Source organism: Hoplias malabaricus, unplaced genomic scaffold, assembly GCF_029633855.1.
Source record: "Hoplias malabaricus isolate fHopMal1 unplaced genomic scaffold, fHopMal1.hap1 scaffold_157, whole genome shotgun sequence".
Classification (NCBI taxonomy): domain Eukaryota; kingdom Metazoa; phylum Chordata; class Actinopteri; order Characiformes; family Erythrinidae; genus Hoplias; species Hoplias malabaricus.
This window is the reverse complement of record NW_027100891.1, coordinates 69,861-92,060: the sequence shown is the minus strand read 5'-3', so window position 1 is coordinate 92,060 and position 22,200 is coordinate 69,861. Positions and strand designations below refer to the sequence as shown.

Genomic DNA, 22,200 nt, shown 5'->3' with positions numbered 1-22,200 from the left:
CCACCTGACACCTCAAATGAAAATGATTGGCTTTCCAGTTCGTTTTTTTTTTTTTTGTAGTTTTCTTCTTCTCTTGTGTTTAAATGACTGTGGTTACTGTCTTTATAATAGAAGCTTAAGCTAAAAAGCTTACAGCACCTAGTATTCCCAGGCAGTCTCCCATCCAAGTACTAACTAGGCCCAACTCTTCTTCGCTTCCGAGATCAGACGGGATCGGGCTTTCAAGGAGTGGTATGGCCGTAAGCGATCACTGCTGGCTGTAGAAGACTATTTCTATATACTCTTCTAAGAGTAATACTTGTTTTAGAGCTGCCTGTAAACGGTAGACCACCTGACACCTCAAATGAAAATGATTGGCTTTCCAGTTCGTTTTTTTTTTTTTTGTAGTTTTCTTCTTCTCTTGTGTTTAAATGACTGTGGTTACTGTCTTTATAATAGAAGCTTAAGCTAAAAAGCTTACAGCACCTAGTATTCCCAGGCAGTCTCCCATCCAAGTACTAACTAGGCCCAACTCTTCTTCGCTTCCGAGATCAGACGGGATCGGGCTTTCAAGGAGTGGTATGGCCGTAAGCGATCACTGCTGGCTGTAGAAGACTATTTCTATATACTCTTCTAAGAGTAATACTTGTTTTAGAGCTGCCTGTAAACGGTAGACCACCTGACACCTCAAATGAAAATGATTGGCTTTCCAGTTCGTTTTTTTTTTTTTTGTAGTTTTCTTCTTCTCTTGTGTTTAAATGACTGTGGTTACTGTCTTTATAATAGAAGCTTAAGCTAAAAAGCTTACAGCACCTAGTATTCCCAGGCAGTCTCCCATCCAAGTACTAACTAGGCCCAACTCTTCTTCGCTTCCGAGATCAGACGGGATCGGGCTTTCAAGGAGTGGTATGGCCGTAAGCGATCACTGCTGGCTGTAGAAGACTATTTCTATATACTCTTCTAAGAGTAATACTTGTTTTAGAGCTGCCTGTAAACGGTAGACCACCTGACACCTCAAATGAAAATGATTGGCTTTCCAGTTCGTTTTTTTTGTTTTGTTGTTTTTTTTTTAAGTTTTCTTCTTCTCTTGTGTTTAAATGACTGTGGTTACTGTCTTTATAATAGAAGCTTAAGCTAAAAAGCTTACAGCACCTAGTATTCCCAGGCAGTCTCCCATCCAAGTACTAACTAGGCCCAACTCTTCTTCGCTTCCGAGATCAGACGGGATCGGGCTTTCAAGGAGTGGTATGGCCGTAAGCGATCACTGCTGGCTGTAGAAGACTATTTCTATATACTCTTCTAAGAGTAATACTTGTTTTAGAGCTGCCTGTAAACGGTAGACCACCTGACACCTCAAATGAAAATGATTGGCTTTCCAGTTCGTTTTTTTTTTTTTTTTGTAGTTTTCTTCTTCTCTTGTGTTTAAATGACTGTGGTTACTGTCTTTATAATAGAAGCTTAAGCTAAAAAGCTTACAGCACCTAGTATTCCCAGGCAGTCTCCCATCCAAGTACTAACTAGGCCCAACTCTTCTTCGCTTCCGAGATCAGACGGGATCGGGCTTTCAAGGAGTGGTATGGCCGTAAGCGATCACTGCTGGCTGTAGAAGACTATTTCTATATACTCTTCTAAGAGTAATACTTGTTTTAGAGCTGCCTGTAAACGGTAGACCACCTGACACCTCAAATGAAAATGATTGGCTTTCCAGTTCGTTTTTTTTTTTTTTGTAGTTTTCTTCTTCTCTTGTGTTTAAATGACTGTGGTTACTGTCTTTATAATAGAAGCTTAAGCTAAAAAGCTTACAGCACCTAGTATTCCCAGGCAGTCTCCCATCCAAGTACTAACTAGGCCCAACTCTTCTTCGCTTCCGAGATCAGACGGGATCGGGCTTTCAAGGAGTGGTATGGCCGTAAGCGATCACTGCTGGCTGTAGAAGACTATTTCTATATACTCTTCTAAGAGTAATACTTGTTTTAGAGCTGCCTGTAAACGGTAGACCACCTGACACCTCAAATGAAAATGATTGGCTTTCCAGTTCGTTTTTTTTTTTTTTGTAGTTTTCTTCTTCTCTTGTGTTTAAATGACTGTGGTTACTGTCTTTATAATAGAAGCTTAAGCTAAAAAGCTTACAGCACCTAGTATTCCCAGGCAGTCTCCCATCCAAGTACTAACTAGGCCCAACTCTTCTTCGCTTCCGAGATCAGACGGGATCGGGCTTTCAAGGAGTGGTATGGCCGTAAGCGATCACTGCTGGCTGTAGAAGACTATTTCTATATACTCTTCTAAGAGTAATACTTGTTTTAGAGCTGCCTGTAAACGGTAGACCACCTGACACCTCAAATGAAAATGATTGGCTTTCCAGTTCGTTTTTTTTTTTTTTGTAGTTTTCTTCTTCTCTTGTGTTTAAATGACTGTGGTTACTGTCTTTATAATAGAAGCTTAAGCTAAAAAGCTTACAGCACCTAGTATTCCCAGGCAGTCTCCCATCCAAGTACTAACTAGGCCCAACTCTTCTTCGCTTCCGAGATCAGACGGGATCGGGCTTTCAAGGAGTGGTATGGCCGTAAGCGATCACTGCTGGCTGTAGAAGACTATTTCTATATACTCTTCTAAGAGTAATACTTGTTTTAGAGCTGCCTGTAAACGGTAGACCACCTGACACCTCAAATGAAAATGATTGGCTTTCCAGTTCGTTTTTTTTTTTTGTTGTTGTTTTTTTTAAGTTTTCTTCTTCTCTTGTGTTTAAATGACTGTGGTTACTGTCTTTATAATAGAAGCTTAAGCTAAAAAGCTTACAGCACCTAGTATTCCCAGGCAGTCTCCCATCCAAGTACTAACTAGGCCCAACTCTTCTTCGCTTCCGAGATCAGACGGGATCGGGCTTTCAAGGAGTGGTATGGCCGTAAGCGATCACTGCTGGCTGTAGAAGACTATTTCTATATACTCTTCTAAGAGTAATACTTGTTTTAGAGCTGCCTGTAAACGGTAGACCACCTGACACCTCAAATGAAAATGATTGGCTTTCCAGTTCGTTTTTTTTTTTTTTTGTAGTTTTCTTCTTCTCTTGTGTTTAAATGACTGTGGTTACTGTCTTTATTATAGAAGCTTAAGCTAAAAAGCTTACAGCACCTAGTATTCCCAGGCAGTCTCCCATCCAAGTACTAACTAGGCCCAACTCTTCTTCGCTTCCGAGATCAGACGGGATCGGGCTTTCAAGGAGTGGTATGGCCGTAAGCGATCACTGCTGGCTGTAGAAGACTATTTCTATATACTCTTCTAAGAGTAATACTTGTTTTAGAGCTGCCTGTAAACGGTAGACCACCTGACACCTCAAATGAAAATGATTGGCTTTCCAGTTCGTTTTTTTTTTTTTTGTAGTTTTCTTCTTCTCTTGTGTTTAAATGACTGTGGTTACTGTCTTTATAATAGAAGCTTAAGCTAAAAAGCTTACAGCACCTAGTATTCCCAGGCAGTCTCCCATCCAAGTACTAACTAGGCCCAACTCTTCTTCGCTTCCGAGATCAGACAGGATCGGGCTTTCAAGGAGTGGTATGGCCGTAAGCGATCACTGCTGGCTGTAGAAGACTATTTCTATATACTCTTCTAAGAGTAATACTTGTTTTAGAGCTGCCTGTAAACGGTAGACCACCTGACACCTCAAATGAAAATGATTGGCTTTCCAGTTCGTTTTTTTTTTTTTTGTAGTTTTCTTCTTCTCTTGTGTTTAAATGACTGTGGTTACTGTCTTTATAATAGAAGCTTAAGCTAAAAAGCTTACAGCACCTAGTATTCCCAGGCAGTCTCCCATCCAAGTACTAACTAGGCCCAACTCTTCTTCGCTTCCGAGATCAGACGGGATCGGGCTTTCAAGGAGTGGTATGGCCGTAAGCGATCACTGCTGGCTGTAGAAGACTATTTCTATATACTCTTCTAAGAGTAATACTTGTTTTAGAGCTGCCTGTAAACGGTAGACCACCTGACACCTCAAATGAAAATGATTGGCTTTCCAGTTCGTTTTTTTTTTTTTTGTAGTTTTCTTCTTCTCTTGTGTTTAAATGACTGTGGTTACTGTCTTTATAATAGAAGCTTAAGCTAAAAAGCTTACAGCACCTAGTATTCCCAGGCAGTCTCCCATCCAAGTACTAACTAGGCCCAACTCTTCTTCGCTTCCGAGATCAGACGGGATCGGGCTTTCAAGGAGTGGTATGGCCGTAAGCGATCACTGCTGGCTGTAGAAGACTATTTCTATATACTCTTCTAAGAGTAATACTTGTTTTAGAGCTGCCTGTAAACGGTAGACCACCTGACACCTCAAATGAAAATGATTGGCTTTCCAGTTCGTTTTTTTTTTTTTTGTAGTTTTCTTCTTCTCTTGTGTTTAAATGACTGTGGTTACTGTCTTTATAATAGAAGCTTAAGCTAAAAAGCTTACAGCACCTAGTATTCCCAGGCAGTCTCCCATCCAAGTACTAACTAGGCCCAACTCTTCTTCGCTTCCGAGATCAGACGGGATCGGGCTTTCAAGGAGTGGTATGGCCGTAAGCGATCACTGCTGGCTGTAGAAGACTATTTCTATATACTCTTCTAAGAGTAATACTTGTTTTAGAGCTGCCTGTAAACGGTAGACCACCTGACACCTCAAATGAAAATGATTGGCTTTCCAGTTCGTTTTTTTTTTTTTGTAGTTTTCTTCTTCTCTTGTGTTTAAATGACTGTGGTTACTGTCTTTATAATAGAAGCTTAAGCTAAAAAGCTTACAGCACCTAGTATTCCCAGGCAGTCTCCCATCCAAGTACTAACTAGGCCCAACTCTTCTTCGCTTCCGAGATCAGACGGGATCGGGCTTTCAAGGAGTGGTATGGCCGTAAGCGATCACTGCTGGCTGTAGAAGACTATTTCTATATACTCTTCTAAGAGTAATACTTGTTTTAGAGCTGCCTGTAAACGGTAGACCACCTGACACCTCAAATGAAAATGATTGGCTTTCCAGTTCGTTTTTTTTTTTTTTGTAGTTTTCTTCTTCTCTTGTGTTTAAATGACTGTGGTTACTGTCTTTATAATAGAAGCTTAAGCTAAAAAGCTTACAGCACCTAGTATTCCCAGGCAGTCTCCCATCCAAGTACTAACTAGGCCCAACTCTTCTTCGCTTCCGAGATCAGACGGGATCGGGCTTTCAAGGAGTGGTATGGCCGTAAGCGATCACTGCTGGCTGTAGAAGACTATTTCTATATACTCTTCTAAGAGTAATACTTGTTTTAGAGCTGCCTGTAAACGGTAGACCACCTGACACCTCAAATGAAAATGATTGGCTTTCCAGTTCGTTTTTTTTTTTTTTGTAGTTTTCTTCTTCTCTTGTGTTTAAATGACTGTGGTTACTGTCTTTATAATAGAAGCTTAAGCTAAAAAGCTTACAGCACCTAGTATTCCCAGGCAGTCTCCCATCCAAGTACTAACTAGGCCCAACTCTTCTTCGCTTCCGAGATCAGACGGGATCGGGCTTTCAAGGAGTGGTATGGCCGTAAGCGATCACTGCTGGCTGTAGAAGACTATTTCTATATACTCTTCTAAGAGTAATACTTGTTTTAGAGCTGCCTGTAAACGGTAGACCACCTGACACCTCAAATGAAAATGATTGGCTTTCCAGTTCGTTTTTTTTTTTTTTGTAGTTTTCTTCTTCTCTTGTGTTTAAATGACTGTGGTTACTGTCTTTATAATAGAAGCTTAAGCTAAAAAGCTTACAGCACCTAGTATTCCCAGGCAGTCTCCCATCCAAGTACTAACTAGGCCCAACTCTTCTTCGCTTCCGAGATCAGACGGGATCGGGCTTTCAAGGAGTGGTATGGCCGTAAGCGATCACTGCTGGCTGTAGAAGACTATTTCTATATACTCTTCTAAGAGTAATACTTGTTTTAGAGCTGCCTGTAAACGGTAGACCACCTGACACCTCAAATGAAAATGATTGGCTTTCCAGTTCGTTTTTTTTTTTTTTGTAGTTTTCTTCTTCTCTTGTGTTTAAATGACTGTGGTTACTGTCTTTATAATAGAAGCTTAAGCTAAAAAGCTTACAGCACCTAGTATTCCCAGGCAGTCTCCCATCCAAGTACTAACTAGGCCCAACTCTTCTTCGCTTCCGAGATCAGACGGGATCGGGCTTTCAAGGAGTGGTATGGCCGTAAGCGATCACTGCTGGCTGTAGAAGACTATTTCTATATACTCTTCTAAGAGTAATACTTGTTTTAGAGCTGCCTGTAAACGGTAGACCACCTGACACCTCAAATGAAAATGATTGGCTTTCCAGTTCGTTTTTTTTTTTTTGTAGTTTTCTTCTTCTCTTGTGTTTAAATGACTGTGGTTACTGTCTTTATAATAGAAGCTTAAGCTAAAAAGCTTACAGCACCTAGTATTCCCAGGCAGTCTCCCATCCAAGTACTAACTAGGCCCAACTCTTCTTCGCTTCCGAGATCAGACGGGATCGGGCTTTCAAGGAGTGGTATGGCCGTAAGCGATCACTGCTGGCTGTAGAAGACTATTTCTATATACTCTTCTAAGAGTAATACTTGTTTTAGAGCTGCCTGTAAACGGTAGACCACCTGACACCTCAAATGAAAATGATTGGCTTTCCAGTTCGTTTTTTTTTTTTTGTAGTTTTCTTCTTCTCTTGTGTTTAAATGACTGTGGTTACTGTCTTTATAATAGAAGCTTAAGCTAAAAAGCTTACAGCACCTAGTATTCCCAGGCAGTCTCCCATCCAAGTACTAACTAGGCCCAACTCTTCTTCGCTTCCGAGATCAGACGGGATCGGGCTTTCAAGGAGTGGTATGGCCATAAGCGATCACTGCTGGCTGTAGAAGACTATTTCTATATACTCTTCTAAGAGTAATACTTGTTTTAGAGCTGCCTGTAAACGGTAGACCACCTGACACCTCAAATGAAAATGATTGGCTTTCCAGTTCGTTTTTTTTTTTTTGTAGTTTTCTTCTTCTCTTGTGTTTAAATGACTGTGGTTACTGTCTTTATAAAAGAAGCTTAAGCTAAAAAGCTTACAGCACCTAGTATTCCCAGGCAGTCTCCCATCCAAGTACTAACTAGGCCCAACTCTTCTTCGCTTCCGAGATCAGACGGGATCGGGCTTTCAAGGAGTGGTATGGCCGTAAGCGATCACTGCTGGCTGTAGAAGACTATTTCTATATACTCTTCTAAGAGTAATACTTGTTTTAGAGCTGCCTGTAAACGGTAGACCACCTGACACCTCAAATGAAAATGATTGGCTTTCCAGTTCGTTTTTTTTTTTTTGTAGTTTTCTTCTTCTCTTGTGTTTAAATGACTGTGGTTACTGTCTTTATAATAGAAGCTTAAGCTAAAAAGCTTACAGCACCTAGTATTCCCAGGCAGTCTCCCATCCAAGTACTAACTAGGCCCAACTCTTCTTCGCTTCCGAGATCAGACGGGATCGGGCTTTCAAGGAGTGGTATGGCCGTAAGCGATCACTGCTGGCTGTAGAAGACTATTTCTATATACTCTTCTAAGAGTAATACTTGTTTTAGAGCTGCCTGTAAACGGTAGACCACCTGACACCTCAAATGAAAATGATTGGCTTTCCAGTTCGTTTTTTTTTTTTTGTAGTTTTCTTCTTCTCTTGTGTTTAAATGACTGTGGTTACTGTCTTTATAATAGAAGCTTAAGCTAAAAAGCTTACAGCACCTAGTATTCCCAGGCAGTCTCCCATCCAAGTACTAACTAGGCCCAACTCTTCTTCGCTTCCGAGATCAGACGGGATCGGGCTTTCAAGGAGTGGTATGGCCGTAAGCGATCACTGCTGGCTGTAGAAGACTATTTCTATATACTCTTCTAAGAGTAATACTTGTTTTAGAGCTGCCTGTAAACGGTAGACCACCTGACACCTCAAATGAAAATGATTGGCTTTCCAGTTCGTTTTTTTTTTTTGTTGTTTTTTTTTTTTTAGTTTTCTTCTTCTCTTGTGTTTAAATGACTGTGGTTACTGTCTTTATAATAGAAACTTAAGCTAAAAAGCTTACAGCACCTAGTATTCCCAGGCAGTCTCCCATCCAAGTACTAACTAGGCCCAACTCTTCTTCGCTTCCGAGATCAGACGAGATCGGGCTTTCAAGGAGTGGTATGGCCGTAAGCGATCACTGCTGGCTGTAGAAGACTATTTCTATATACTCTTCTAAGAGTAATACTTGTTTTAGAGCTGCCTGTAAACGGTAGACCACCTGACACCTCAAATGAAAATGATTGGCTTTCCAGTTCGTTTTTTTTTTTTTTGTAGTTTTCTTCTTCTCTTGTGTTTAAATGACTGTGGTTACTGTCTTTATAATAGAAGCTTAAGCTAAAAAGCTTACAGCACCTAGTATTCCCAGGCAGTCTCCCATCCAAGTACTAACTAGGCCCAACTCTTCTTCGCTTCCGAGATCAGACGGGATCGGGCTTTCAAGGAGTGGTATGGCCGTAAGCGATCACTGCTGGCTGTAGAAGACTATTTCTATATACTCTTCTAAGAGTAATACTTGTTTTAGAGCTGCCTGTAAACGGTAGACCACCTGACACCTCAAATGAAAATGATTGGCTTTCCAGTTCGTTTTTTTTTTTTTGTAGTTTTCTTCTTCTCTTGTGTTTAAATGACTGTGGTTACTGTCTTTATAATAGAAGCTTAAGCTAAAAAGCTTACAGCACCTAGTATTCCCAGGCAGTCTGCCATCCAAGTACTAACTAGGCCCAACTCTTCTTCGCTTCCGAGATCAGACGGGATCGGGCTTTCAAGGAGTGGTATGGCCGTAAGCGATCACTGCTGGCTGTAGAAGACTATTTCTATATACTCTTCTAAGAGTAATACTTGTTTTAGAGCTGCCTGTAAACGGTAGACCACCTGACACCTCAAATGAAAATGATTGGCTTTCCAGTTCGTTTTTTTTTTTTTGTAGTTTTCTTCTTCTCTTGTGTTTAAATGACTGTGGTTACTGTCTTTATAATAGAAGCTTAAGCTAAAAAGCTTACAGCACCTAGTATTCCCAGGCAGTCTCCCATCCAAGTACTAACTAGGCCCAACTCTTCTTCGCTTCCGAGATCAGACGGGATCGGGCTTTCAAGGAGTGGTATGGCCGTAAGCGATCACTGCTGGCTGTAGAAGACTATTTCTATATACTCTTCTAAGAGTAATACTTGTTTTAGAGCTGCCTGTAAACGGTAGACCACCTGACACCTCAAATGAAAATGATTGGCTTTCCAGTTCGTTTTTTTTTTTTGTAGTTTTCTTCTTCTCTTGTGTTTAAATGACTGTGGTTACTGTCTTTATAATAGAAGCTTAAGCTAAAAAGCTTACAGCACCTAGTATTCCCAGGCAGTCTCCCATCCAAGTACTAACTAGGCCCAACTCTTCTTCGCTTCCGAGATCAGACGAGATCGGGCTTTCAAGGAGTGGTATGGCCGTAAGCGATCACTGCTGGCTGTAGAAGACTATTTCTATATACTCTTCTAAGAGTAATACTTGTTTTAGAGCTGCCTGTAAACGGTAGACCACCTGACACCTCAAATGAAAATGATTGGCTTTCCAGTTCGTTTTTTTTTTTTTTGTAGTTTTCTTCTTCTCTTGTGTTTAAATGACTGTGGTTACTGTCTTTATAATAGAAGCTTAAGCTAAAAAGCTTACAGCACCTAGTATTTCCAGGCAGTCTCCCATCCAAGTACTAACTAGGCCCAACTCTTCTTCGCTTCCGAGATCAGACGGGATCGGGCTTTCAAGGAGTGGTATGGCCGTAAGCGATCACTGCTGGCTGTAGAAGACTATTTCTATATACTCTTCTAAGAGTAATACTTGTTTTAGAGCTGCCTGTAAACGGTAGACCACCTGACACCTCAAATGAAAATGATTGGCTTTCCAGTTCGTTTTTTTTTTTTTGTAGTTTTCTTCTTCTCTTGTGTTTAAATGACTGTGGTTACTGTCTTTATAATAGAAGCTTAAGCTAAAAAGCTTACAGCACCTAGTATTCCCAGGCAGTCTGCCATCCAAGTACTAACTAGGCCCAACTCTTCTTCGCTTCCGAGATCAGACGGGATCGGGCTTTCAAGAAGTGGTATGGCCGTAAGCGATCACTGCTGGCTGTAGAAGACTATTTCTATATACTCTTCTAAGAGTAATACTTGTTTTAGAGCTGCCTGTAAACGGTAGACCACCTGACACCTCAAATGAAAATGATTGGCTTTCCAGTTCGTTTTTTTTTTTTCGTAGTTTTCTTCTTCTCTTGTGTTTAAATGACTGTGGTTACTGTCTTTATAATAGAAGCTTAAGCTAAAAAGCTTACAGCACCTAGTATTCCCAGGCAGTCTCCCATCCAAGTACTAACTAGGCCCAACTCTTCTTCGCTTCCGAGATCAGACGGGATCGGGCTTTCAAGGAGTGGTATGGCCGTAAGCGATCACTGCTGGCTGTAGAAGACTATTTCTATATACTCTTCTAAGAGTAATACTTGTTTTAGAGCTGCCTGTAAACGGTAGACCACCTGACACCTCAAATGAAAATGATTGGCTTTCCAGTTCGTTTTTTTTTTTTTGTAGTTTTCTTCTTCTCTTGTGTTTAAATGACTGTGGTTACTGTCTTTATAATAGAAGCTTAAGCTAAAAAGCTTACAGCACCTAGTATTCCCAGGCAGTCTCCCATCCAAGTACTAACTAGGCCCAACTCTTCTTCGCTTCCGAGATCAGACGGGATCGGGCTTTCAAGGAGTGGTATGGCCATAAGCGATCACTGCTGGCTGTAGAAGACTATTTCTATATACTCTTCTAAGAGTAATACTTGTTTTAGAGCTGCCTGTAAACGGTAGACCACCTGACACCTCAAATGAAAATGATTGGCTTTCCAGTTCGTTTTTTTTTTTTTGTAGTTTTCTTCTTCTCTTGTGTTTAAATGACTGTGGTTACTGTCTTTATAAAAGAAGCTTAAGCTAAAAAGCTTACAGCACCTAGTATTCCCAGGCAGTCTCCCATCCAAGTACTAACTAGGCCCAACTCTTCTTCGCTTCCGAGATCAGACGGGATCGGGCTTTCAAGGAGTGGTATGGCCGTAAGCGATCACTGCTGGCTGTAGAAGACTATTTCTATATACTCTTCTAAGAGTAATACTTGTTTTAGAGCTGCCTGTAAACGGTAGACCACCTGACACCTCAAATGAAAATGATTGGCTTTCCAGTTCGTTTTTTTTTTTTTGTAGTTTTCTTCTTCTCTTGTGTTTAAATGACTGTGGTTACTGTCTTTATAATAGAAGCTTAAGCTAAAAAGCTTACAGCACCTAGTATTCCCAGGCAGTCTCCCATCCAAGTACTAACTAGGCCCAACTCTTCTTCGCTTCCGAGATCAGACGGGATCGGGCTTTCAAGGAGTGGTATGGCCGTAAGCGATCACTGCTGGCTGTAGAAGACTATTTCTATATACTCTTCTAAGAGTAATACTTGTTTTAGAGCTGCCTGTAAACGGTAGACCACCTGACACCTCAAATGAAAATGATTGGCTTTCCAGTTCGTTTTTTTTTTTTTGTAGTTTTCTTCTTCTCTTGTGTTTAAATGACTGTGGTTACTGTCTTTATAATAGAAGCTTAAGCTAAAAAGCTTACAGCACCTAGTATTCCCAGGCAGTCTCCCATCCAAGTACTAACTAGGCCCAACTCTTCTTCGCTTCCGAGATCAGACGGGATCGGGCTTTCAAGGAGTGGTATGGCCGTAAGCGATCACTGCTGGCTGTAGAAGACTATTTCTATATACTCTTCTAAGAGTAATACTTGTTTTAGAGCTGCCTGTAAACGGTAGACCACCTGACACCTCAAATGAAAATGATTGGCTTTCCAGTTCGTTTTTTTTTTTTGTTGTTTTTTTTTTTTAGTTTTCTTCTTCTCTTGTGTTTAAATGACTGTGGTTACTGTCTTTATAATAGAAACTTAAGCTAAAAAGCTTACAGCACCTAGTATTCCCAGGCAGTCTCCCATCCAAGTACTAACTAGGCCCAACTCTTCTTCGCTTCCGAGATCAGACGAGATCGGGCTTTCAAGGAGTGGTATGGCCGTAAGCGATCACTGCTGGCTGTAGAAGACTATTTCTATATACTCTTCTAAGAGTAATACTTGTTTTAGAGCTGCCTGTAAACGGTAGACCACCTGACACCTCAAATGAAAATGATTGGCTTTCCAGTTCGTTTTTTTTTTTTTTGTAGTTTTCTTCTTCTCTTGTGTTTAAATGACTGTGGTTACTGTCTTTATAATAGAAGCTTAAGCTAAAAAGCTTACAGCACCTAGTATTCCCAGGCAGTCTCCCATCCAAGTACTAACTAGGCCCAACTCTTCTTCGCTTCCGAGATCAGACGGGATCGGGCTTTCAAGGAATGGTATGGCCGTAAGCGATCACTGCTGGCTGTAGAAGACTATTTCTATATACTCTTCTAAGAGTAATACTTGTTTTAGAGCTGCCTGTAAACGGTAGACCACCTGACACCTCAAATGAAAATGATTGGCTTTCCAGTTCGTTTTTTTTTTTTTGTAGTTTTCTTCTTCTCTTGTGTTTAAATGACTGTGGTTACTGTCTTTATAATAGAAGCTTAAGCTAAAAAGCTTACAGCACCTAGTATTCCCAGGCAGTCTGCCATCCAAGTACTAACTAGGCCCAACTCTTCTTCGCTTCCGAGATCAGACGGGATCGGGCTTTCAAGGAGTGGTATGGCCGTAAGCGATCACTGCTGGCTGTAGAAGACTATTTCTATATACTCTTCTAAGAGTAATACTTGTTTTAGAGCTGCCTGTAAACGGTAGACCACCTGACACCTCAAATGAAAATGATTGGCTTTCCAGTTCGTTTTTTTTTTTTTGTAGTTTTCTTCTTCTCTTGTGTTTAAATGACTGTGGTTACTGTCTTTATAATAGAAGCTTAAGCTAAAAAGCTTACAGCACCTAGTATTCCCAGGCAGTCTCCCATCCAAGTACTAACTAGGCCCAACTCTTCTTCGCTTCCGAGATCAGACGGGATCGGGCTTTCAAGGAGTGGTATGGCCGTAAGCGATCACTGCTGGCTGTAGAAGACTATTTCTATATACTCTTCTAAGAGTAATACTTGTTTTAGAGCTGCCTGTAAACGGTAGACCACCTGACACCTCAAATGAAAATGATTGGCTTTCCAGTTCGTTTTTTTTTTTTTGTAGTTTTCTTCTTCTCTTGTGTTTAAATGACTGTGGTTACTGTCTTTATAATAGAAGCTTAAGCTAAAAAGCTTACAGCACCTAGTATTCCCAGGCAGTCTCCCATCCAAGTACTAACTAGGCCCAACTCTTCTTCGCTTCCGAGATCAGACGGGATCGGGCTTTCAAGGAGTGGTATGGCCGTAAGCGATCACTGCTGGCTGTAGAAGACTATTTCTATATACTCTTCTAAGAGTAATACTTGTTTTAGAGCTGCCTGTAAACGGTAGACCACCTGACACCTCAAATGAAAATGATTGGCTTTCCAGTTCGTTTTTTTTTTTTGTAGTTTTCTTCTTCTCTTGTGTTTAAATGACTGTGGTTACTGTCTTTATAATAGAAGCTTAAGCTAAAAAGCTTACAGCACCTAGTATTCCCAGGCAGTCTCCCATCCAAGTACTAACTAGGCCCAACTCTTCTTCGCTTCCGAGATCAGACGGGATCGGGCTTTCAAGGAGTGGTATGGCCGTAAGCGATCACTGCTGGCTGTAGAAGACTATTTCTATATACTCTTCTAAGAGTAATACTTGTTTTAGAGCTGCCTGTAAACGGTAGACCACCTGACACCTCAAATGAAAATGATTGGCTTTCCAGTTCGTTTTTTTTTTTTTGTTGTTTTTTTTTTTTTAGTTTTCTTCTTCTCTTGTGTTTAAATGACTGTGGTTACTGTCTTTATAATAGAAACTTAAGCTAAAAAGCTTACAGCACCTAGTATTCCCAGGCAGTCTCCCATCCAAGTACTAACTAGGCCCAACTCTTCTTCGCTTCCGAGATCAGACGAGATCGGGCTTTCAAGGAGTGGTATGGCCGTAAGCGATCACTGCTGGCTGTAGAAGACTATTTCTATATACTCTTCTAAGAGTAATACTTGTTTTAGAGCTGCCTGTAAACGGTAGACCACCTGACACCTCAAATGAAAATGATTGGCTTTCCAGTTCGTTTTTTTTTTTTTTTTGTAGTTTTCTTCTTCTCTTGTGTTTAAATGACTGTGGTTACTGTCTTTATAATAGAAGCTTAAGCTAAAAAGCTTACAGCACCTAGTTTTCCCAGGCAGTCTCCCATCCAAGTACTAACTAGGCCCAACTCTTCTTCGCTTCCGAGATCAGACGGGATCGGGCTTTCAAGGAGTGGTATGGCCGTAAGCGATCACTGCTGGCTGTAGAAGACTATTTCTATATACTCTTCTAAGAGTAATACTTGTTTTAGAGCTGCCTGTAAACGGTAGACCACCTGACACCTCAAATGAAAATGATTGGCTTTCCAGTTCGTTTTTTTTTTTTTGTAGTTTTCTTCTTCTCTTGTGTTTAAATGACTGTGGTTACTGTCTTTATAATAGAAGCTTAAGCTAAAAAGCTTACAGCACCTAGTATTCCCAGGCAGTCTGCCATCCAAGTACTAACTAGGCCCAACTCTTCTTCGCTTCCGAGATCAGACGGGATCGGGCTTTCAAGAAGTGGTATGGCCGTAAGCGATCACTGCTGGCTGTAGAAGACTATTTCTATATACTCTTCTAAGAGTAATACTTGTTTTAGAGCTGCCTGTAAACGGTAGACCACCTGACACCTCAAATGAAAATGATTGGCTTTCCAGTTCGTTTTTTTTTTTTTGTAGTTTTCTTCTTCTCTTGTGTTTAAATGACAGTGGTTACTGTCTTTATAATAGAAGCTTAAGCTAAAAAGCTTACAGCACCTAGTATTCCCAGGCAGTCTCCCATCCAAGTACTAACTAGGCCCAACTCTTCTTCGCTTCCGAGATCAGACGGGATCGGGCTTTCAAGGAGTGGTATGGCCGTAAGCGATCACTGCTGGCTGTAGAAGACTATTTCTATATACTCTTCTAAGAGTAATACTTGTTTTAGAGCTGCCTGTAAACGGTAGACCACCTGACACCTCAAATGAAAATGATTGGCTTTCCAGTTCGTTTTTTTTTTTTTTGTAGTTTTCTTCTTCTCTTGTGTTTAAATGACTGTGGTTACTGTCTTTATAATAGAAGCTTAAGCTAAAAAGCTTACAGCACCTAGTATTCCCAGGCAGTCTCCCATCCAAGTACTAACTAGGCCCAACTCTTCTTCGCTTCCGAGATCAGACGGGATCGGGCTTTCAAGGAGTGGTATGGCCGTAAGCGATCACTGCTGGCTGTAGAAGACTATTTCTATATACTCTTCTAAGAGTAATACTTGTTTTAGAGCTGCCTGTAAACGGTAGACCACCTGACACCTCAAATGAAAATGATTGGCTTTCCAGTTCGTTTTTTTTTTTTTTGTAGTTTTCTTCTTCTCTTGTGTTTAAATGACTGTGGTTACTGTCTTTATAATAGAAGCTTAAGCTAAAAAGCTTACAGCACCTAGTATTCCCAGGCAGTCTGCCATCCAAGTACTAACTAGGCCCAACTCTTCTTCGCTTCCGAGATCAGACGGGATCGGGCTTTCAAGGAGTGGTATGGCCGTAAGCGATCACTGCTGGCTGTAGAAGACTATTTCTATATACTCTTCTAAGAGTAATACTTGTTTTAGAGCTGCCTGTAAACGGTAGACCACCTGACACCTCAAATGAAAATGATTGGCTTTCCAGTTCGTTTTTTTTTTTTTGTAGTTTTCTTCTTCTCTTGTGTTTAAATGACTGTGGTTACTGTCTTTATAATAGAAGCTTAAGCTAAAAAGCTTACAGCACCTAGTATTCCCAGGCAGTCTCCCATCCAAGTACTAACTAGGCCCAACTCTTCTTCGCTTCCGAGATCAGACGGGATCGGGCTTTCAAGGAGTGGTATGGCCGTAAGCGATCACTGCTGGCTGTAGAAGACTATTTCTATATACTCTTCTAAGAGTAATACTTGTTTTAGAGCTGCCTGTAAACGGTAGACCACCTGACACCTCAAATGAAAATGATTGGCTTTCCAGTTCGTTTTTTTTTTTTTTGTAGTTTTCTTCTTCTCTTGTGTTTAAATGACTGTGGTTACTGTCTTTATAATAGAAGCTTAAGCTAAAAAGCTTACAGCACCTAGTATTCCCAGGCAGTCTCCCATCCAAGTACTAACTAGGCCCAACTCTTCTTCGCTTCCGAGATCAGACGGGATCGGGCTTTCAAGGAGTGGTATGGCCGTAAGCGACCACTGCTGGCTGTAGAAGACTATTTCTATATACTCTTCTAAGAGTAATACTTGTTTTAGAGCTGCCTGTAAACGGTAGACCACCTGACACCTCAAATGAAAATGATTGGCTTTCCAGTTCGTTTTTTTTTTTTGTAGTTTTCTTCTTCTCTTGTGTTTAAATGACTGTGGTTACTGTCTTTATAATAGAAGCTTAAGCTAAAAAGCTTACAGCACCTAGTATTCCCAGGCAGTCTCCCATCCAAGTACTAACTAGGCCCAACTCTTCTTCGCTTCCGAGATCAGACGGGATCGGGCTTTCAAGGAGTGGTATGGCCGTAAGCGATCACTGCTGGCTGTAGAAGACTATTTCTATATACTCTTCTAAGAGTAATACTTGTTTTAGAGCTGCCTGTAAACGGTAGACCACCTGACACCTCAAATGAAAATGATTGGCTTTCCAGTTCGTTTTTTTTTTTTTGTAGTTTTCTTCTTCTCTTGTGTTTAAATGACTGTGGTTACTGTCTTTATAATAGAAGCTTAAGCTAAAAAGCTTACAGCACCTAGTATTCCCAGGCAGTCTCCCATCCAAGTACTAACTAGGCCCAACTCTTCTTCGCTTCCGAGATCAGACGGGATCGGGCTTTCAAGGAGTGGTATGGCCGTAAGCGACCACTGCTGGCTGTAGAAGACTATTTCTATATACTCTTCTAAGAGTAATACTTGTTTTAGAGCTGCCTGTAAACGGTAGACCACCTGACACCTCAAATGAAAATGATTGGCTTTCCAGTTCGTTTTTTTTTTTTGTAGTTTTCTTCTTCTCTTGTGTTTAAATGACTGTGGTTACTGTCTTTATAATAGAAGCTTAAGCTAAAAAGCTTACAGCACCTAGTATTCCCAGGCAGTCTCCCATCCAAGTACTAACTAGGCCCAACTCTTCTTCGCTTCCGAGATCAGACGGGATCGGGCTTTCAAGGAGTGGTATGGCTGTAAGCGATCACTGCTGGCTGTAGAAGACTATTTCTATATACTCTTCTAAGAGTAATACTTGTTTTAGAGCTGCCTGTAAACGGTAGACCACCTGACACCTCAAATGAAAATGATTGGCTTTCCAGTTCGTTTTTTTTTTTTTGTAGTTTTCTTCTTCTCTTGTGTTTAAATGACTGTGGTTACTGTCTTTATAATAGAAGCTTAAGCTAAAAAGCTTACAGCACCTAGTATTCCCAGGCAGTCTCCCATCCAAGTACTAACTAGGCCCAACTCTTCTTCGCTTCCGAGATCAGACGGGATCGGGCTTTCAAGGAGTGGTATGGCCGTAAGCGATCACTGCTGGCTGTAGAAGACTATTTCTATATACTCTTCTAAGAGTAATACTTGTTTTAGAGCTGCCTGTAAACGGTAGACCACCTGACACCTCAAATGAAAATGATTGGCTTTCCAGTTCGTTTTTTTTTTTTTGTAGTTTTCTTCTTCTCTTGTGTTTAAATGACTGTGGTTACTGTCTTTATAATAGAAGCTTAAGCTAAAAAGCTTACAGCACCTAGTATTCCCAGGCAGTCTCCCATCCAAGTACTAACTAGGCCCAACTCTTCTTCGCTTCCGAGATCAGACGGGATCGGGCTTTCAAGGAGTGGTATGGCCGTAAGCGATCACTGCTGGCTGTAGAAGACTATTTCTATATACTCTTCTAAGAGTAATACTTGTTTTAGAGCTGCCTGTAAACGGTAGACCACCTGACACCTCAAATGAAAATGATTGGCTTTCCAGTTCGTTTTTTTTTTTTTTGTAGTTTTCTTCTTCTCTTGTGTTTAAATGACTGTGGTTACTGTCTTTATAATAGAAGCTTAAGCTAAAAAGCTTACAGCACCTAGTATTCCCAGGCAGTCTGCCATCCAAGTACTAACTAGGCCCAACTCTTCTTCGCTTCCGAGATCAGACGGGATCGGGCTTTCAAGGAGTGGTATGGCCGTAAGCGATCACTGCTGGCTGTAGAAGACTATTTCTATATACTCTTCTAAGAGTAATACTTGTTTTAGAGCTGCCTGTAAACGGTAGACCACCTGACACCTCAAATGAAAATGATTGGCTTTCCAGTTCGTTTTTTTTTTTTTGTAGTTTTCTTCTTCTCTTGTGTTTAAATGACTGTGGTTACTGTCTTTATAATAGAAGCTTAAGCTAAAAAGCTTACAGCACCTAGTATTCCCAGGCAGTCTCCCATCCAAGTACTAACTAGGCCCAACTCTTCTTCGCTTCCGAGATCAGACGGGATCGGGCTTTCAAGGAGTGGTATGGCCGTAAGCGATCACTGCTGGCTGTAGAAGACTATTTCTATATACTCTTCTAAGAGTAATACTTGTTTTAGAGCTGCCTGTAAACGGTAGACCACCTGACACCTCAAATGAAAATGATTGGCTTTCCAGTTCGTTTTTTTTTTTTTTGTAGTTTTCTTCTTCTCTTGTGTTTAAATGACTGTGGTTACTGTCTTTATAATAGAAGCTTAAGCTAAAAAGCTTACAGCACCTAGTATTCCCAGGCAGTCTCCCATCCAAGTACTAACTAGGCCCAACTCTTCTTCGCTTCCGAGATCAGACGGGATCGGGCTTTCAAGGAGTGGTATGGCCGTAAGCGATCACTGCTGGCTGTAGAAGACTATTTCTATATACTCTTCTAAGAGTAATACTTGTTTTAGAGCTGCCTGTAAACGGTAGACCACCTGACACCTCAAATGAAAATGATTGGCTTTCCAGTTCGTTTTTTTTTTTTGTAGTTTTCTTCTTCTCTTGTGTTTAAATGACTGTGGTTACTGTCTTTATAATAGAAGCTTAAGCTAAAAAGCTTACAGCACCTAGTATTCCCAGGCAGTCTCCCATCCAAGTACTAACTAGGCCCAACTCTTCTTCGCTTCCGAGATCAGACGGGATCGGGCTTTCAAGGAGTGGTATGGCCGTAAGCGATCACTGCTGGCTGTAGAAGACTATTTCTATATACTCTTCTAAGAGTAATACTTGTTTTAGAGCTGCCTGTAAACGGTAGACCACCTGACACCTCAAATGAAAATGATTGGCTTTCCAGTTCGTTTTTTTTTTTTTGTAGTTTTCTTCTTCTCTTGTGTTTAAATGACTGTGGTTACTGTCTTTATAATAGAAGCTTAAGCTAAAAAGCTTACAGCACCTAGTATTCCCAGGCAGTCTCCCATCCAAGTACTAACTAGGCCCAACTCTTCTTCGCTTCCGAGATCAGACGGGATCGGGCTTTCAAGGAGTGGTATGGCCGTAAGCGATCACTGCTGGCTGTAGAAGACTATTTCTATATACTCTTCTAAGAGTAATACTTGTTTTAGAGCTGCCTGTAAACGGTAGACCACCTGACACCTCAAATGAAAATGATTGGCTTTCCAGTTCGTTTTTTTTTTTTTTGTAGTTTTCTTCTTCTCTTGTGTTTAAATGACTGTGGTTACTGTCTTTATAATAGAAGCTTAAGCTAAAAAGCTTACAGCACCTAGTATTCCCAGGCAGTCTGCCATCCAAGTACTAACTAGGCCCAACTCTTCTTCGCTTCCGAGATCAGACGGGATCGGGCTTTCAAGGAGTGGTATGGCCGTAAGCGATCACTGCTGGCTGTAGAAGACTATTTCTATATACTCTTCTAAGAGTAATACTTGTTTTAGAGCTGCCTGTAAACGGTAGACCACCTGACACCTCAAATGAAAATGATTGGCTTTCCAGTTCGTTTTTTTTTTTTTGTAGTTTTCTTCTTCTCTTGTGTTTAAATGACTGTGGTTACTGTCTTTATAATAGAAGCTTAAGCTAAAAAGCTTACAGCACCTAGTATTCCCAGGCAGTCTCCCATCCAAGTACTAACTAGGCCCAACTCTTCTTCGCTTCCGAGATCAGACGGGATCGGGCTTTCAAGGAGTGGTATGGCCGTAAGCGATCACTGCTGGCTGTAGAAGACTATTTCTATATACTCTTCTAAGAGTAATACTTGTTTTAGAGCTGCCTGTAAACGGTAGACCACCTGACACCTCAAATGAAAATGATTGGCTTTCCAGTTCGTTTTTTTTTTTTTTGTAGTTTTCTTCTTCTCTTGTGTTTAAATGACTGTGGTTACTGTCTTTATAATAGAAGCTTAAGCTAAAAAGCTTACAGCACCTAGTATTCCCAGGCAGTCTCCCATCCAAGTACTAACTAGGCCCAACTCTTCTTCGCTTCCGAGATCAGACGGGATCGGGCTTTCAAGGAGTGGTATGGCCGTAAGCGATCACTGCTGGCTGTAGAAGACTATTTCTATATACTCTTCTAAGAGTAATACTTGTTTTAGAGCTGCCTGTAAACGGTAGACCACCTGACACCTCAAATGAAAATGATTGGCTTTCCAGTTCGTTTTTTTTTTTTGTAGTTTTCTTCTTCTCTTGTGTTTAAATGACTGTGGTTACTGTCTTTATAATAGAAGCTTAAGCTAAAAAGCTTACAGCACCTAGTATTCCCAGGCAGTCTCCCATCCAAGTACTAACTAGGCCCAACTCTTCTTCGCTTCCGAGATCAGACGGGATCGGGCTTTCAAGGAGTGGTATGGCCGTAAGCGATCACTGCTGGCTGTAGAAGACTATTTCTATATACTCTTCTAAGAGTAATACTTGTTTTAGAGCTGCCTGTAAACGGTAGACCACCTGACACCTCAAATGAAAATGATTGGCTTTCCAGTTCGTTTTTTTTTTTTTGTAGTTTTCTTCTTCTCTTGTGTTTAAATGACTGTGGTTACTGTCTTTATAATAGAAGCTTAAGCTAAAAAGCTTACAGCACCTAGTATTCCCAGGCAGTCTGCCATCCAAGTACTAACTAGGCCCAACTCTTCTTCGCTTCCGAGATCAGACGGGATCGGGCTTTCAAGGAGTGGTATGGCCGTAAGCGATCACTGCTGGCTGTAGAAGACTATTTCTATATACTCTTCTAAGAGTAATACTTGTTTTAGAGCTGCCTGTAAACGGTAGACCACCTGACACCTCAAATGAAAATGATTGGCTTTCCAGTTCGTTTTTTTTTTTTTGTAGTTTTCTTCTTCTCTTGTGTTTAAATGACTGTGGTTACTGTCTTTATAATAGAAGCTTAAGCTAAAAAGCTTACAGCACCTAGTATTCCCAGGCAGTCTCCCATCCAAGTACTAACTAGGCCCAACTCTTCTTCGCTTCCGAGATCAGACGGGATCGGGCTTTCAAGGAGTGGTATGGCCGTAAGCGATCACTGCTGGCTGTAGAAGACTATTTCTATATACTCTTCTAAGAGTAATACTTGTTTTAGAGCTGCCTGTAAACGGTAGACCACCTGACACCTCAAATGAAAATGATTGGCTTTCCAGTTCGTTTTTTTTTTTTTGTTGTTTTTTTTTTTTAGTTTTCTTCTTCTCTTGTGTTTAAATGACTGTGGTTACTGTCTTTATAATAGAAACTTAAGCTAAAAAGCTTACAGCACCTAGTATTCCCAGGCAGTCTCCCATCCAAGTACTAACTAGGCCCAACTCTTCTTCGCTTCCGAGATCAGACGAGATCGGGCTTTCAAGGAGTGGTATGGCCGTAAGCGATCACTGCTGGCTGTAGAAGACTATTTCTATATACTCTTCTAAGAGTAATACTTGTTTTAGAGCTGCCTGTAAACGGTAGACCACCTGACACCTCAAATGAAAATGATTGGCTTTCCAGTTCGTTTTTTTTTTTTTTGTAGTTTTCTTCTTCTCTTGTGTTTAAATGACTGTGGTTACTGTCTTTATAATAGAAGCTTAAGCTAAAAAGCTTACAGCACCTAGTATTCCCAGGCAGTCTCCCATCCAAGTACTAACTAGGCCCAACTCTTCTTCGCTTCCGAGATCAGACGGGATCGGGCTTTCAAGGAGTGGTATGGCCGTAAGCGATCA

At 40.9% G+C, this 22,200-nt stretch overlaps 66 non-coding genes and 2 pseudogenes across 66 annotated transcripts; all 68 read right to left on the bottom strand.

The window, feature by feature from the left end:
* Nucleotides 1–126: 126 nt before the first annotated feature.
* Nucleotides 127–245, bottom strand: LOC136682182 (5S ribosomal RNA). Its single transcript, XR_010798478.1, has one exon. It is a non-coding gene; the product is annotated as a 5S ribosomal RNA (ribosomal RNA).
* A 208-nt stretch (nt 246–453) lies between these two features.
* LOC136682180 (5S ribosomal RNA) lies at nt 454–572 on the bottom strand. The gene has a single exon (XR_010798477.1). It is a non-coding gene; the product is annotated as a 5S ribosomal RNA (ribosomal RNA).
* Nucleotides 573–780: 208 nt separating this feature from the next.
* LOC136682179 (5S ribosomal RNA) lies at nt 781–899 on the bottom strand. The gene has a single exon (XR_010798476.1). It is a non-coding gene; the product is annotated as a 5S ribosomal RNA (ribosomal RNA).
* A 220-nt stretch (nt 900–1,119) lies between these two features.
* Nucleotides 1,120–1,238, bottom strand: LOC136682178 (5S ribosomal RNA). The gene has a single exon (XR_010798475.1). It is a non-coding gene; the product is annotated as a 5S ribosomal RNA (ribosomal RNA).
* A 210-nt stretch (nt 1,239–1,448) lies between these two features.
* LOC136682176 (5S ribosomal RNA) lies at nt 1,449–1,567 on the bottom strand. The gene has a single exon (XR_010798473.1). It is a non-coding gene; the product is annotated as a 5S ribosomal RNA (ribosomal RNA).
* Nucleotides 1,568–1,775: 208 nt separating this feature from the next.
* Nucleotides 1,776–1,894, bottom strand: LOC136682175 (5S ribosomal RNA). The gene has a single exon (XR_010798472.1). It is a non-coding gene; the product is annotated as a 5S ribosomal RNA (ribosomal RNA).
* Nucleotides 1,895–2,102: 208 nt separating this feature from the next.
* On the bottom strand, nt 2,103–2,221 carry LOC136682174 (5S ribosomal RNA). Its single transcript, XR_010798471.1, has one exon. It is a non-coding gene; the product is annotated as a 5S ribosomal RNA (ribosomal RNA).
* Nucleotides 2,222–2,429: 208 nt separating this feature from the next.
* LOC136682173 (5S ribosomal RNA) lies at nt 2,430–2,548 on the bottom strand. Its single transcript, XR_010798470.1, has one exon. It is a non-coding gene; the product is annotated as a 5S ribosomal RNA (ribosomal RNA).
* A 220-nt stretch (nt 2,549–2,768) lies between these two features.
* On the bottom strand, nt 2,769–2,887 carry LOC136682172 (5S ribosomal RNA). Its single transcript, XR_010798469.1, has one exon. It is a non-coding gene; the product is annotated as a 5S ribosomal RNA (ribosomal RNA).
* Nucleotides 2,888–3,096: 209 nt separating this feature from the next.
* Nucleotides 3,097–3,215, bottom strand: LOC136682171 (5S ribosomal RNA). Its single transcript, XR_010798468.1, has one exon. It is a non-coding gene; the product is annotated as a 5S ribosomal RNA (ribosomal RNA).
* Nucleotides 3,216–3,423: 208 nt separating this feature from the next.
* On the bottom strand, nt 3,424–3,542 carry LOC136682285 (5S ribosomal RNA). The gene has a single exon (XR_010798575.1). It is a non-coding gene; the product is annotated as a 5S ribosomal RNA (ribosomal RNA).
* Nucleotides 3,543–3,750: 208 nt separating this feature from the next.
* Nucleotides 3,751–3,869, bottom strand: LOC136682170 (5S ribosomal RNA). The gene has a single exon (XR_010798467.1). It is a non-coding gene; the product is annotated as a 5S ribosomal RNA (ribosomal RNA).
* A 208-nt stretch (nt 3,870–4,077) lies between these two features.
* On the bottom strand, nt 4,078–4,196 carry LOC136682169 (5S ribosomal RNA). The gene has a single exon (XR_010798466.1). It is a non-coding gene; the product is annotated as a 5S ribosomal RNA (ribosomal RNA).
* A 208-nt stretch (nt 4,197–4,404) lies between these two features.
* LOC136682168 (5S ribosomal RNA) lies at nt 4,405–4,523 on the bottom strand. The gene has a single exon (XR_010798465.1). It is a non-coding gene; the product is annotated as a 5S ribosomal RNA (ribosomal RNA).
* A 207-nt stretch (nt 4,524–4,730) lies between these two features.
* On the bottom strand, nt 4,731–4,849 carry LOC136682167 (5S ribosomal RNA). The gene has a single exon (XR_010798464.1). It is a non-coding gene; the product is annotated as a 5S ribosomal RNA (ribosomal RNA).
* A 208-nt stretch (nt 4,850–5,057) lies between these two features.
* On the bottom strand, nt 5,058–5,176 carry LOC136682164 (5S ribosomal RNA). Its single transcript, XR_010798462.1, has one exon. It is a non-coding gene; the product is annotated as a 5S ribosomal RNA (ribosomal RNA).
* Nucleotides 5,177–5,384: 208 nt separating this feature from the next.
* LOC136682163 (5S ribosomal RNA) lies at nt 5,385–5,503 on the bottom strand. The gene has a single exon (XR_010798461.1). It is a non-coding gene; the product is annotated as a 5S ribosomal RNA (ribosomal RNA).
* Nucleotides 5,504–5,711: 208 nt separating this feature from the next.
* LOC136682162 (5S ribosomal RNA) lies at nt 5,712–5,830 on the bottom strand. The gene has a single exon (XR_010798460.1). It is a non-coding gene; the product is annotated as a 5S ribosomal RNA (ribosomal RNA).
* Nucleotides 5,831–6,038: 208 nt separating this feature from the next.
* LOC136682161 (5S ribosomal RNA) lies at nt 6,039–6,157 on the bottom strand. Its single transcript, XR_010798459.1, has one exon. It is a non-coding gene; the product is annotated as a 5S ribosomal RNA (ribosomal RNA).
* A 207-nt stretch (nt 6,158–6,364) lies between these two features.
* On the bottom strand, nt 6,365–6,483 carry LOC136682160 (5S ribosomal RNA). Its single transcript, XR_010798458.1, has one exon. It is a non-coding gene; the product is annotated as a 5S ribosomal RNA (ribosomal RNA).
* Nucleotides 6,484–6,690: 207 nt separating this feature from the next.
* On the bottom strand, nt 6,691–6,809 carry LOC136682210 (5S ribosomal RNA). Its single transcript, XR_010798505.1, has one exon. It is a non-coding gene; the product is annotated as a 5S ribosomal RNA (ribosomal RNA).
* A 207-nt stretch (nt 6,810–7,016) lies between these two features.
* Nucleotides 7,017–7,135, bottom strand: LOC136682159 (5S ribosomal RNA). Its single transcript, XR_010798457.1, has one exon. It is a non-coding gene; the product is annotated as a 5S ribosomal RNA (ribosomal RNA).
* A 207-nt stretch (nt 7,136–7,342) lies between these two features.
* Nucleotides 7,343–7,461, bottom strand: LOC136682158 (5S ribosomal RNA). Its single transcript, XR_010798456.1, has one exon. It is a non-coding gene; the product is annotated as a 5S ribosomal RNA (ribosomal RNA).
* A 207-nt stretch (nt 7,462–7,668) lies between these two features.
* On the bottom strand, nt 7,669–7,787 carry LOC136682157 (5S ribosomal RNA). Its single transcript, XR_010798455.1, has one exon. It is a non-coding gene; the product is annotated as a 5S ribosomal RNA (ribosomal RNA).
* Nucleotides 7,788–8,008: 221 nt separating this feature from the next.
* Nucleotides 8,009–8,127, bottom strand: LOC136682223 (5S ribosomal RNA). The gene has a single exon (XR_010798517.1). It is a non-coding gene; the product is annotated as a 5S ribosomal RNA (ribosomal RNA).
* Nucleotides 8,128–8,335: 208 nt separating this feature from the next.
* On the bottom strand, nt 8,336–8,454 carry LOC136682156 (5S ribosomal RNA). The gene has a single exon (XR_010798454.1). It is a non-coding gene; the product is annotated as a 5S ribosomal RNA (ribosomal RNA).
* Nucleotides 8,455–8,661: 207 nt separating this feature from the next.
* Nucleotides 8,662–8,780, bottom strand: LOC136682279 (5S ribosomal RNA). Its single transcript, XR_010798569.1, has one exon. It is a non-coding gene; the product is annotated as a 5S ribosomal RNA (ribosomal RNA).
* Nucleotides 8,781–8,987: 207 nt separating this feature from the next.
* LOC136682155 (5S ribosomal RNA) lies at nt 8,988–9,106 on the bottom strand. The gene has a single exon (XR_010798453.1). It is a non-coding gene; the product is annotated as a 5S ribosomal RNA (ribosomal RNA).
* Nucleotides 9,107–9,312: 206 nt separating this feature from the next.
* Nucleotides 9,313–9,431, bottom strand: LOC136682222 (5S ribosomal RNA). Its single transcript, XR_010798516.1, has one exon. It is a non-coding gene; the product is annotated as a 5S ribosomal RNA (ribosomal RNA).
* A 208-nt stretch (nt 9,432–9,639) lies between these two features.
* On the bottom strand, nt 9,640–9,758 carry LOC136682280 (5S ribosomal RNA). Its single transcript, XR_010798570.1, has one exon. It is a non-coding gene; the product is annotated as a 5S ribosomal RNA (ribosomal RNA).
* A 207-nt stretch (nt 9,759–9,965) lies between these two features.
* Nucleotides 9,966–10,084, bottom strand: LOC136682293 (5S ribosomal RNA; annotated as a pseudogene).
* Nucleotides 10,085–10,291: 207 nt separating this feature from the next.
* LOC136682153 (5S ribosomal RNA) lies at nt 10,292–10,410 on the bottom strand. Its single transcript, XR_010798451.1, has one exon. It is a non-coding gene; the product is annotated as a 5S ribosomal RNA (ribosomal RNA).
* A 207-nt stretch (nt 10,411–10,617) lies between these two features.
* LOC136682209 (5S ribosomal RNA) lies at nt 10,618–10,736 on the bottom strand. The gene has a single exon (XR_010798504.1). It is a non-coding gene; the product is annotated as a 5S ribosomal RNA (ribosomal RNA).
* A 207-nt stretch (nt 10,737–10,943) lies between these two features.
* On the bottom strand, nt 10,944–11,062 carry LOC136682152 (5S ribosomal RNA). The gene has a single exon (XR_010798450.1). It is a non-coding gene; the product is annotated as a 5S ribosomal RNA (ribosomal RNA).
* A 207-nt stretch (nt 11,063–11,269) lies between these two features.
* Nucleotides 11,270–11,388, bottom strand: LOC136682151 (5S ribosomal RNA). The gene has a single exon (XR_010798449.1). It is a non-coding gene; the product is annotated as a 5S ribosomal RNA (ribosomal RNA).
* A 207-nt stretch (nt 11,389–11,595) lies between these two features.
* Nucleotides 11,596–11,714, bottom strand: LOC136682150 (5S ribosomal RNA). Its single transcript, XR_010798448.1, has one exon. It is a non-coding gene; the product is annotated as a 5S ribosomal RNA (ribosomal RNA).
* Nucleotides 11,715–11,934: 220 nt separating this feature from the next.
* LOC136682221 (5S ribosomal RNA) lies at nt 11,935–12,053 on the bottom strand. The gene has a single exon (XR_010798515.1). It is a non-coding gene; the product is annotated as a 5S ribosomal RNA (ribosomal RNA).
* A 208-nt stretch (nt 12,054–12,261) lies between these two features.
* Nucleotides 12,262–12,380, bottom strand: LOC136682233 (5S ribosomal RNA). Its single transcript, XR_010798525.1, has one exon. It is a non-coding gene; the product is annotated as a 5S ribosomal RNA (ribosomal RNA).
* A 207-nt stretch (nt 12,381–12,587) lies between these two features.
* Nucleotides 12,588–12,706, bottom strand: LOC136682278 (5S ribosomal RNA). Its single transcript, XR_010798568.1, has one exon. It is a non-coding gene; the product is annotated as a 5S ribosomal RNA (ribosomal RNA).
* Nucleotides 12,707–12,913: 207 nt separating this feature from the next.
* On the bottom strand, nt 12,914–13,032 carry LOC136682149 (5S ribosomal RNA). Its single transcript, XR_010798446.1, has one exon. It is a non-coding gene; the product is annotated as a 5S ribosomal RNA (ribosomal RNA).
* Nucleotides 13,033–13,239: 207 nt separating this feature from the next.
* On the bottom strand, nt 13,240–13,358 carry LOC136682148 (5S ribosomal RNA). The gene has a single exon (XR_010798445.1). It is a non-coding gene; the product is annotated as a 5S ribosomal RNA (ribosomal RNA).
* A 206-nt stretch (nt 13,359–13,564) lies between these two features.
* Nucleotides 13,565–13,683, bottom strand: LOC136682147 (5S ribosomal RNA). Its single transcript, XR_010798444.1, has one exon. It is a non-coding gene; the product is annotated as a 5S ribosomal RNA (ribosomal RNA).
* Nucleotides 13,684–13,905: 222 nt separating this feature from the next.
* LOC136682220 (5S ribosomal RNA) lies at nt 13,906–14,024 on the bottom strand. Its single transcript, XR_010798514.1, has one exon. It is a non-coding gene; the product is annotated as a 5S ribosomal RNA (ribosomal RNA).
* A 210-nt stretch (nt 14,025–14,234) lies between these two features.
* On the bottom strand, nt 14,235–14,353 carry LOC136682206 (5S ribosomal RNA). The gene has a single exon (XR_010798501.1). It is a non-coding gene; the product is annotated as a 5S ribosomal RNA (ribosomal RNA).
* A 207-nt stretch (nt 14,354–14,560) lies between these two features.
* Nucleotides 14,561–14,679, bottom strand: LOC136682292 (5S ribosomal RNA; annotated as a pseudogene).
* Nucleotides 14,680–14,886: 207 nt separating this feature from the next.
* LOC136682146 (5S ribosomal RNA) lies at nt 14,887–15,005 on the bottom strand. The gene has a single exon (XR_010798443.1). It is a non-coding gene; the product is annotated as a 5S ribosomal RNA (ribosomal RNA).
* A 208-nt stretch (nt 15,006–15,213) lies between these two features.
* LOC136682145 (5S ribosomal RNA) lies at nt 15,214–15,332 on the bottom strand. The gene has a single exon (XR_010798442.1). It is a non-coding gene; the product is annotated as a 5S ribosomal RNA (ribosomal RNA).
* A 208-nt stretch (nt 15,333–15,540) lies between these two features.
* On the bottom strand, nt 15,541–15,659 carry LOC136682277 (5S ribosomal RNA). Its single transcript, XR_010798567.1, has one exon. It is a non-coding gene; the product is annotated as a 5S ribosomal RNA (ribosomal RNA).
* Nucleotides 15,660–15,866: 207 nt separating this feature from the next.
* LOC136682144 (5S ribosomal RNA) lies at nt 15,867–15,985 on the bottom strand. The gene has a single exon (XR_010798440.1). It is a non-coding gene; the product is annotated as a 5S ribosomal RNA (ribosomal RNA).
* A 208-nt stretch (nt 15,986–16,193) lies between these two features.
* Nucleotides 16,194–16,312, bottom strand: LOC136682142 (5S ribosomal RNA). The gene has a single exon (XR_010798438.1). It is a non-coding gene; the product is annotated as a 5S ribosomal RNA (ribosomal RNA).
* Nucleotides 16,313–16,518: 206 nt separating this feature from the next.
* LOC136682141 (5S ribosomal RNA) lies at nt 16,519–16,637 on the bottom strand. Its single transcript, XR_010798437.1, has one exon. It is a non-coding gene; the product is annotated as a 5S ribosomal RNA (ribosomal RNA).
* Nucleotides 16,638–16,844: 207 nt separating this feature from the next.
* LOC136682140 (5S ribosomal RNA) lies at nt 16,845–16,963 on the bottom strand. The gene has a single exon (XR_010798436.1). It is a non-coding gene; the product is annotated as a 5S ribosomal RNA (ribosomal RNA).
* Nucleotides 16,964–17,169: 206 nt separating this feature from the next.
* LOC136682205 (5S ribosomal RNA) lies at nt 17,170–17,288 on the bottom strand. Its single transcript, XR_010798500.1, has one exon. It is a non-coding gene; the product is annotated as a 5S ribosomal RNA (ribosomal RNA).
* A 207-nt stretch (nt 17,289–17,495) lies between these two features.
* On the bottom strand, nt 17,496–17,614 carry LOC136682139 (5S ribosomal RNA). Its single transcript, XR_010798434.1, has one exon. It is a non-coding gene; the product is annotated as a 5S ribosomal RNA (ribosomal RNA).
* A 207-nt stretch (nt 17,615–17,821) lies between these two features.
* On the bottom strand, nt 17,822–17,940 carry LOC136682138 (5S ribosomal RNA). The gene has a single exon (XR_010798433.1). It is a non-coding gene; the product is annotated as a 5S ribosomal RNA (ribosomal RNA).
* Nucleotides 17,941–18,148: 208 nt separating this feature from the next.
* LOC136682276 (5S ribosomal RNA) lies at nt 18,149–18,267 on the bottom strand. Its single transcript, XR_010798566.1, has one exon. It is a non-coding gene; the product is annotated as a 5S ribosomal RNA (ribosomal RNA).
* A 207-nt stretch (nt 18,268–18,474) lies between these two features.
* Nucleotides 18,475–18,593, bottom strand: LOC136682136 (5S ribosomal RNA). Its single transcript, XR_010798431.1, has one exon. It is a non-coding gene; the product is annotated as a 5S ribosomal RNA (ribosomal RNA).
* Nucleotides 18,594–18,801: 208 nt separating this feature from the next.
* On the bottom strand, nt 18,802–18,920 carry LOC136682135 (5S ribosomal RNA). Its single transcript, XR_010798430.1, has one exon. It is a non-coding gene; the product is annotated as a 5S ribosomal RNA (ribosomal RNA).
* Nucleotides 18,921–19,126: 206 nt separating this feature from the next.
* LOC136682134 (5S ribosomal RNA) lies at nt 19,127–19,245 on the bottom strand. The gene has a single exon (XR_010798428.1). It is a non-coding gene; the product is annotated as a 5S ribosomal RNA (ribosomal RNA).
* A 207-nt stretch (nt 19,246–19,452) lies between these two features.
* LOC136682133 (5S ribosomal RNA) lies at nt 19,453–19,571 on the bottom strand. The gene has a single exon (XR_010798427.1). It is a non-coding gene; the product is annotated as a 5S ribosomal RNA (ribosomal RNA).
* Nucleotides 19,572–19,779: 208 nt separating this feature from the next.
* Nucleotides 19,780–19,898, bottom strand: LOC136682275 (5S ribosomal RNA). Its single transcript, XR_010798565.1, has one exon. It is a non-coding gene; the product is annotated as a 5S ribosomal RNA (ribosomal RNA).
* Nucleotides 19,899–20,105: 207 nt separating this feature from the next.
* On the bottom strand, nt 20,106–20,224 carry LOC136682132 (5S ribosomal RNA). The gene has a single exon (XR_010798426.1). It is a non-coding gene; the product is annotated as a 5S ribosomal RNA (ribosomal RNA).
* Nucleotides 20,225–20,432: 208 nt separating this feature from the next.
* Nucleotides 20,433–20,551, bottom strand: LOC136682130 (5S ribosomal RNA). Its single transcript, XR_010798424.1, has one exon. It is a non-coding gene; the product is annotated as a 5S ribosomal RNA (ribosomal RNA).
* A 206-nt stretch (nt 20,552–20,757) lies between these two features.
* On the bottom strand, nt 20,758–20,876 carry LOC136682128 (5S ribosomal RNA). Its single transcript, XR_010798423.1, has one exon. It is a non-coding gene; the product is annotated as a 5S ribosomal RNA (ribosomal RNA).
* Nucleotides 20,877–21,083: 207 nt separating this feature from the next.
* LOC136682274 (5S ribosomal RNA) lies at nt 21,084–21,202 on the bottom strand. Its single transcript, XR_010798564.1, has one exon. It is a non-coding gene; the product is annotated as a 5S ribosomal RNA (ribosomal RNA).
* A 207-nt stretch (nt 21,203–21,409) lies between these two features.
* LOC136682127 (5S ribosomal RNA) lies at nt 21,410–21,528 on the bottom strand. The gene has a single exon (XR_010798422.1). It is a non-coding gene; the product is annotated as a 5S ribosomal RNA (ribosomal RNA).
* Nucleotides 21,529–21,749: 221 nt separating this feature from the next.
* Nucleotides 21,750–21,868, bottom strand: LOC136682219 (5S ribosomal RNA). Its single transcript, XR_010798513.1, has one exon. It is a non-coding gene; the product is annotated as a 5S ribosomal RNA (ribosomal RNA).
* Nucleotides 21,869–22,076: 208 nt separating this feature from the next.
* On the bottom strand, nt 22,077–22,195 carry LOC136682126 (5S ribosomal RNA). The gene has a single exon (XR_010798421.1). It is a non-coding gene; the product is annotated as a 5S ribosomal RNA (ribosomal RNA).
* Between the last annotated feature and the right edge of the window lie 5 nt (nt 22,196–22,200).